This window comes from Hakea prostrata, chromosome 9 (assembly GCF_041222555.1).
Source record: "Hakea prostrata isolate BN-2017 chromosome 9, UWA_Hpros_2, whole genome shotgun sequence".
NCBI classification, from domain to species: Eukaryota; Viridiplantae; Streptophyta; class Magnoliopsida; order Proteales; family Proteaceae; genus Hakea; species Hakea prostrata.
This window is the reverse complement of record NC_142608.1, coordinates 35,809,472-35,817,880: the sequence shown is the minus strand read 5'-3', so window position 1 is coordinate 35,817,880 and position 8,409 is coordinate 35,809,472. Positions and strand designations below refer to the sequence as shown.

The window sequence follows — 8,409 nt, the reverse complement described above, 5'->3', positions numbered from 1 at the left end:
CTTTGTATTTCACTTTGCTACCCTAGTTGAAGTTATGATACATGCAATAAATCCAAAGTAGTAGAAACACCAACATGATAAAGAGTAATGTTTGGCCCTAATATAGACAAAAGTTTGTGTTCTTGGGTTTTGCATCTTCACAATAAATTGGGAAAAATTTGATATAGAAATATTTGCATTGCTAGTAGTCCACTTAAAACCGACATGAATTTTCCTATTAGTGATTAAAGTAACAGAAACATAATGATCGAACCTCTCTTCAAATTTATCAAGAAAAGAATATGAATAAATTAAAATAATCAGAACTTGTATTGGCTAAATGTATATAAAATAAATTCCATGACAAAGTATTAAACTGAAGACACTCTAACCCTTAAAGCAATTCTAGACTAATTTTCTGATATTACGGATCAAGAAATTAATCTCGCCAAAGTGAAGCTTTCTTCAGCAGGAATGTCCCTCAACAACAAAAGCAATTCCTCCTTTCCACTCTTGGCATCAAAGAAATGAATAAAGAGGCACTCTATCTAGGAACAAATCTCTTTCTCATAAGAGCAAAATCCAAATCTTTACATTTCATCCTTCGCAAAATGAAAAATAAAATGGCCTCTTGGAAAGCTTCAAATCTGTCTTTTTCTGGCAGGGGAGTTCTTATTCAATCCGTCCTCCACTCGCAGCCACTCTATCACATGCAATTTTACAAATTTCCCATTAACTTTTGTAGGAAAATTGATTCTCTGTGTCAAAATTTTTGGTTCGGGCATCCTGATAAACAGAAGCAACTCACACTCATATCATGGAACCAATGCTGTCTTCCCAAAGAACATGGAGGACTTGGATTCAAAAGAATGGAGGATGTCAACACCGCAATTCTTTTGAAACAGGGTTGGAGACTTCTCACCAACCAAGACGCTCTATGGGTCCAACCTCTAAAGGCTAAATATTTTCCGAACTCATCTTTGTTTGACCCAAAGGTTCAATCAAAAAAAGGTTCTTGGACTTGGAATAGCATCTCCAACATTCTACCTAGCCTTAAGAATTTGGTGGCAAGAAAAATCGGTAATGAACGAGATACATTCTTTTGGTTTGACCCATGGGTAGAGCAACCCAGCAACCAGCTAGCTTTTGCATCAATCCCAAAACCACACACCTACAATATCTGGGCGCAAAATGCAATGATTGCAGAAGTCAAAAATTCTGATCAAATAAGGGAGTATTCTTTCACTCTCAACCAATCTTACTTTAACCCCCTTCTTTCTTCCCACCTTAACTAACAAAATGACTGCTGGGTCTCACTCCTCTCCTATAATGGGATTTTTTCTGCTAAATTGGCAGTAATGGAATTAACAAAATCAAGGATCTCTAACCAAAATGTCTCCCTTTGCCCTTGGTGGAATTTCTTTTGGAAGTTGCCCTTGCACCCTAAATTTAAAGTTTTCTTTTGGAGGGTGTTACATGATGGCCTTCCAACTAGGTCCGTCCTCTCTAAATGGACCTCTTCTCAACTAAATTGTGTTTTCTGTGAAAAGGAAGTTGAAACTCCTTGGCACCTATTTGTGTCTTGTGAATGGACCAAACGGATCTGGGCGGTTAGCCCAATTGGACTACGGCTTGATGTATTTTCGCATCAACCTATGTTACAACTCTGCACAATAAACAATCCAAAAAATGGTTATTATCTGTGTTTGTCATTTCTTGCTATTTTGTATGGCATGAAAGGAACCAAAAAGCTTTCATGAACCAACCACCCAACCCCCAAAAAATTCTTCATAACATCTCTTCCCGGAATGAAACCCTTCACATGTCCTCACGAACTCCAGAATCTTCACCTGATTCTGATGATTCAAGATATGACATACATACACTTACTTGTTTTCATCATAATATATTAACCATGCAACCTCACATCACTAATGACTCTCAATTGCCTCTTTTGCTTTGTGCAGGGGTACTTCACCCACATTTGAGCACAGCTGGATGGAGTATAGGCATTTTGTGGGAAGGACAACTAATTTATGGTAACACAGGAAGTATTTATAGAGGAGACATTCTTGAAGCTACAATTATTGGTCTTCACATAGGAATTGATCGAGCCCAATCTTCATCTATAAAGATTGCCAACATCTGGTGCAATCTAAAGCAAATAGTGGATCTCTTTCAACCCATGAAGCACAAGAATTGGCCAATTGCTTATGTCCCTATTTTGGCAAGTCTGACTTCTTGTAGAAGCAATATAAATATTAGTACTTTTCAGAACCCCACCCTTGAACAATGGTTCAAAACTTTAGCTTATAGGTCATCAAGTGTTCTAAAAAAATACTTGGATAACTATAGATGTAACCAATCTATGTAACTGTCCTTCTCAGTAATCTAACTTTTATTTCTATAAAATAAAATAAATAAATAAATAAATAAAAGAAGAAGAAGATAAAAAGCATTAAAATAAATGAGAGAAGCATTGAGTAAACATTTTATTTGTCACAAAAGTGTTATGCATAGTTCATGGTATTACTGGTATGAATTAAGATAAGAAAATTGAGCACATGCGGATCCTAGACTAAGGACTACACTATATTTCTTTTTTTCAAATAAATAATAAATGTACGAATGAACATAAACTAAACAAAGTGCAAGCTTATTGTCAACTAAAATTAATGTAATAGAAATTTGCATTTGAAATGAATTTGAGTTAATTAGATGATAAAAATGCCATACTACTTTTTATGTTAGAGCATGTCCTTTATGCATTTCATTACTTCAATGTTATAATATGTTATAGCTATATTTTATTCATAAACATGTTTAGTGTTACGTGAAATTTATTTTTATTTTATATTAGCTTGCATTAATTATGTCAAATTTTACGAAATTCGTATTTGCGGTATAACGGACAATAATAACTTGTCAAGAGTCTTTGATGTTGAATTCTACTCTGATACTAAAAGTCTTGGAAAATACAATTATAAAAGAAAAAGAAATATCCGATCAAGATAAGGTGAAGGCCATAAGTTTTCTTTGCCATCATCTCGATGAAGTGTTGAGAGCTGAATATTTAACTGTAAAAGATCTATATGAGTTGTGAAATAATTTGAAAAAAAAGATATGACTATTAAAATATGATATTTTTATCCAAATTTCACTATGAAATAGATGCACTTTAAGTTGCAAGATTCTAAAACTCAATATCATAAAGTTAGTTTTAAGAAATACTCCGAATAATATCATGCATATTTGTAGTTGAACAAAATAATAAACTATAATGAAAAATCACTAAATTTATCCTACTAATTCTGTTTCATTCCCTAAAGTAAATACAACAATTCATGATAAGTTTAAAAGAAAGTAAAATTATAATCGTGATCATGGCCGTTGATGTGAATATGTCAAAAGACAAAATAATTATCGTCATCATAATGAAAATAAACACGAAAGCAATAAGAATTTTTAAAATAATTCTTTAAGGAGTAAATATAACATTTGTTACCAACGGGGGTTGGTCCAAGTGGTTTGCAGCTTGGTCCGCTTAAGCAAGGTTCCGGTATCAAATCCTTGTGGATGCAAAAATCTCCGCTGGGAGACTCACCCACCATAGCCAGGTGTGTGACGCGGGTCAAACACCGGTTTAGTCAAGGCAAAGCCTTGTAAATCGGGGTTGGCAAACCAAAAAAAAAAAAAAAAAGATAACATTTGTTATCAATGTGGTACGAAAGGTCATTAGCTATACATTTGTCATACTTCACAACTTTTTGTTAAGCTTTTATCAAGTTTCAATTGAAAAAAATGAAATGAAAAAAATGTAGAGATGAATTTGACTTTTCAAAATAATGGTATTGAAATTTTTTTTTGCCTATAAAAGACAATGATTTTGATGGTTTCACAAATATTACACATCTAGATATTGCAGACTTTTTGAAGATAATAATTGAAATTTTGATTATATTATTGGGGTTTAAATAAAACTAATAATTGATGTCATCTTAGTTTGTTTATCTTAAATGTAATATTTCTTTTAATTTTATTTATTTCTTTATATTGATTTTCTATGTATCTTTTATCGTATTTTGTTTTACTTTAATGAAAAATATGGGGTATTCCATAATATTCAATTATATAAATATTATAACATGTTTTGGTAAATAAAAAGAATATTTATCCTAATAGCTTTATTATTTGGCATGACCGGTTGGGTCATTCTGAATCAAATATGATATAAAACGTTATTAAAAATTCATATGGCCATTCATTAAGAAATTAAAAGATTCATCAATTTAATGAATTTTCTTGTACTGCTTCTTCTTAAGAAAAATCTATTAGTAGACCATCACTAGCTTAAGTTGAAATTGGATTTTTGTGTGTTTTTGAAACATATATAAGTGAAATATGTGGGTTTACTCACCCATTATGTGGATCATTTATATATATTATATGATTTTAGTAAATGCATATATAAGATGGTCACATGTATATATATTATTAATTCACAATTTGACATTTGTGAGATTATTTGCTTAAATAATTAGATTAAGAACATAATTTATGAATTATAAAATAAATATAATTTGTCTTAATAATGCTTTATATCTCTAGCTTTTAGTGATTACTATATGTTAACTGAAATCAAAGTTGAATAGTCTATTATTCAATAGGGGTGCAAGTTTGGCCCTGGCGGCCTTGACCCGCTCTAAGCCCACCCTGAGCCCGAATAGGGCTTGGGCTAAAGAATCTAGCCCTAAGGGTGGGCTAGGGCAAAAATATTCTAGCCCTGAACTAGGGCCAAGGGTGGGCCTGGGATTACTCTCTGACCCGCCCAACCCATCCCGATCCGTCCCTGATTTTGGCCCTGATCTCAACCCTGATCTTGGCCTTGATTTTAGCCTTGATTCTGGCCCTGATTCTAACCCTGATTTTGACCATGATCTTGGCCCTGATCTTAGCTCTTATTCTGGCCCTAATTCTGACCTTGATATTGACCATAATCTTAGCCTTAATCTAGGCCCATGATTTTGGCCTTGATTTGAGTCTAATCCTCCACCCATATGGAGATGATTAATTATAATCTACATGAGTGAATATTTGACACGTGTCAAATTTGAAAACGTGATCATGTTTTGTCAAAAATTAATCAAAATAAATTATATCTTCATTACCAATGTAGCAAGCATCCATCTGATTTTGGCCCGATCCTTATCCTAATTTTGGCTTTAGTTTTAATGTTAATTTGACCTTGATCATGTATTAGATTTTTACCCTAATCTTCATATTAACATTAATATAATTATAAGTCTCGACTTTGACCTTCAGTCATTTTGATCATATTAGACTATGAATTCCCTTTTTATATTATTTTTAAGATAATTTTTATTTTCTGAACTAAGTCATTGATTTTTTTTTTGGACTCGCTAAAAGGGTCATTTTATAATGAAAAGAAGAAAAAGAAAAGAAATACAACAATTAGTACCTTCCTTGCTCACCTGCAACAACAGTTGCCCCCAATACACCCTTCCCCAGTGGTTCCTACTCATAATTGACAACAACTAAACCATCAAAAACGATATGTAGGACATCTAAATGCATCCAAATCAAGATCTTTAAGAAAAGCTTCAAAGCAATAGTTACATAGCAGCACTATCCTCTCCCAATGGGAGGCTCTGATGCACTGTAGATACTTTCTCTAAAATTGCATCTACCTTCTTGAATTCCTCTGCCATAGAACCCTTTTTACTTGTTACTACTTTCTTCATTACATGAGCCTTCTTCGGACGACTAGGTTTCTAACGAGGAGAACCTTCAGCCCGCACTGATATAGACAAAGACGAAGGTGGAGAAACTACTTTCAATTGCAAAGTTTCATCATTGGCCGAACTCTCCAGCCTGGCCGAATTCTGATGGGCCCCACAACAGTCCAAATCATCCTCCCTAGTTCCTTCAATGGCCGAACTTCTAATAATATTTGCAACTTCAGGTCCCACCAAGGAACACCCCAAAGAAGGGTTTCCAATTTGCTTAGAACTCTTACCTGCAACAAGCACTTTTTGAAATTCAAATGGACTGGCCGAACCACTTTTGAGCTTATCTGTAGGTCCCACTAGTGAACTCCCCAAAGGAAGTTTACCAATTGAATTAAAACACTTTGCCGCATCTAAGGAATTTTGAATTTCAAAACTAGAGTCCACGGCCAAAGAAGCTGCTTCAAAATTATTCAAATTCTGTTGGGCCCCGCATGACCCCACTTGAATCTCCAAACTAGAATTCACGTCCAATGCAGCTTCTTCCAATCTAATCGAATTTTGTTGTGTAGAAAAGTCTTCCACAAAAGTCGAATTCCATTCCGTAGAAGAGTCTTCCACTCTAACCAAATTCAGCGGGGCCCCACAAGGCCTCTCATGAAGCTTTTCAAACCGTTCAAAAGAGCCAATATCCTTAGTGGCCGAATTAGGTGGAAGTTGGTTAGTCGTGGGCCAACACAGGTAACCACGTTCTTTGAAAGATTACCAACCAACATCGAACTCTTGCTCTTATCTAAAATTTTTTGAAGTTGAAAAGGATCACTTTCTAGAGAGAGAGAAAGATCAAGAGAAGAGTTCTCGCTAGATGGGATCACCACATCAGAGGGAACCAACCTTGTTGATTTGAAATTTGAATTGATTTTTGAAATTGAATTTGCCACAACCTCATTGGATAAAATAGAGTCCTCCAAACCCGCCACCTTTAGAGCCACCCGAATCTGATGTTGGAGTGAACTAGGAGTTTGCACTCTCACACCGTCAGTAGGAATCCCATTCACAATAGGATTATCAGCTGGGAGGTTTTTTGCAGGAACGATAAAGGGCTGAACCTGCAAACCATCCACATAATCGTTTGAAGCAAACCTACAATGAAGACCCAAGTGGCCTTCTCGATTACACCGTGAGCACCGCAGAATATCATCCTCAAAAATTACCTTCTGAAGAAAACTAAAAACTCGAAGAGTTCCTGGTTCAAGGCGCTCAATCTGAACCTTATTCACTTGAACAGCATCGACCTCCAATTCAACCAAAATTCGAGCATAATGACCAATAGAACCAAGACGAGTTCATCTATCAAGAGAAACAGGTCTCCCGACAGATTTTGCTATAGAAAGAAGCACTTTCTCATGCCAATACTCAAGAGGTAAATCAGGGAAATGAACCCACACCAAGTTACCCGCTGGTTGAGGAGAGTGGATATTAAAATCCGGCCTCCATCGCTGAAAACGGATGTATTGTTTTCCAACATTCCAAAAACCTCTGCGCCACACCTTAGACATATCTACCTCACTATGAAACTGAAAGATGATAAACCCTTTCCCCAATGAATGTAAGATCACCCCTTGAGACAATTTCCAAGCACCCCTAGCTAGCTCTCGTAATTCATCCATGATTGTGATGCAAAAATTAGCTCGCCCAATCAACGAAAAATGAAACTGATTTCGTTGCAGCTCGTATTCCTGTTGCGGGACTACAATCCTGCGAAACTTACCCGCTTGTATAGGAGAATGAGGGAATCGATCTCAGGCAACAACGAACTCCCCACTACTCCTGCATAAGATTTGTCCCCATTGGTAAGCACTTTGGAGGCTTCAAACGTAGGAAGACCGATTCCCTAGGCACTTCCGAATTTCCTAGAGCTTCCATCTCCTCCATCTCACATGCATCTTCCTTTCCCAACTTGAGATGGTTATGAATGCACCTTTAAGGCTTCAAACGTAGAAGACCGATTCCCTAGGCACCTCCGAATTTCCTAGAGCTTCCATCTCCTCCATCTCACATGCATCTTCCTTTCCCAACTTGAGATGGTTATGAATCTTATGATCAAAATCAAAACACAAAATAATAATTTGTCAGAAGTGGGATTTGAACCCACGCCCTCTCACGAAGACCAGAACTTGAGTCTGGCGCCTTAGACCACTCGGCCATCCTGACGGTGTGTTTTAAAACCTCTCCACTTATAAGTTAGTATATAGAGATAATATATAATAAATAATAAAAGCTAGCATATAGAGAATTAATATCTAACAAATTTACACTCCAATTTCTCATCATGAATATTGACATCTTTCTTTTGCCTCCAATGTGATATTTCAGTAAAGGGGAAAAGAAAAAAACTTATTAATGATAGATAGTTATGTTTGTAACTAAAATATAATTTTCTTTAATTACAAAAAAATTATCAATACTAAATTATGATTGATTTACTTGTTTACAAAGTTTTGAATATGAATTTATTTATTTATTTTAATAAGGATATCAATGGGAGGGGTTTTCAATTTCCATCACCAAAGTAATGGGAGAGGTTTTCAATTTCCATCATCAAAGCAATGAGAGACTTTCATAACTCAATATAGAATTATGGATTATGGATTTATTTATGTTTAAAGCCACAATATCAACT

General features: G+C 35.3%; 1 non-coding gene across 1 annotated transcript; it reads right to left on the bottom strand.

Annotated features, from left to right (window-relative positions):
- Positions 1 to 7,856: 7,856 nt before the first annotated feature.
- Positions 7,857 to 7,940, bottom strand: TRNAL-CAA (transfer RNA leucine (anticodon CAA)). Its single transcript has one exon. It is a non-coding gene; the product is annotated as a tRNA-Leu (tRNA).
- Positions 7,941 to 8,409: the final 469 nt, after the last annotated feature.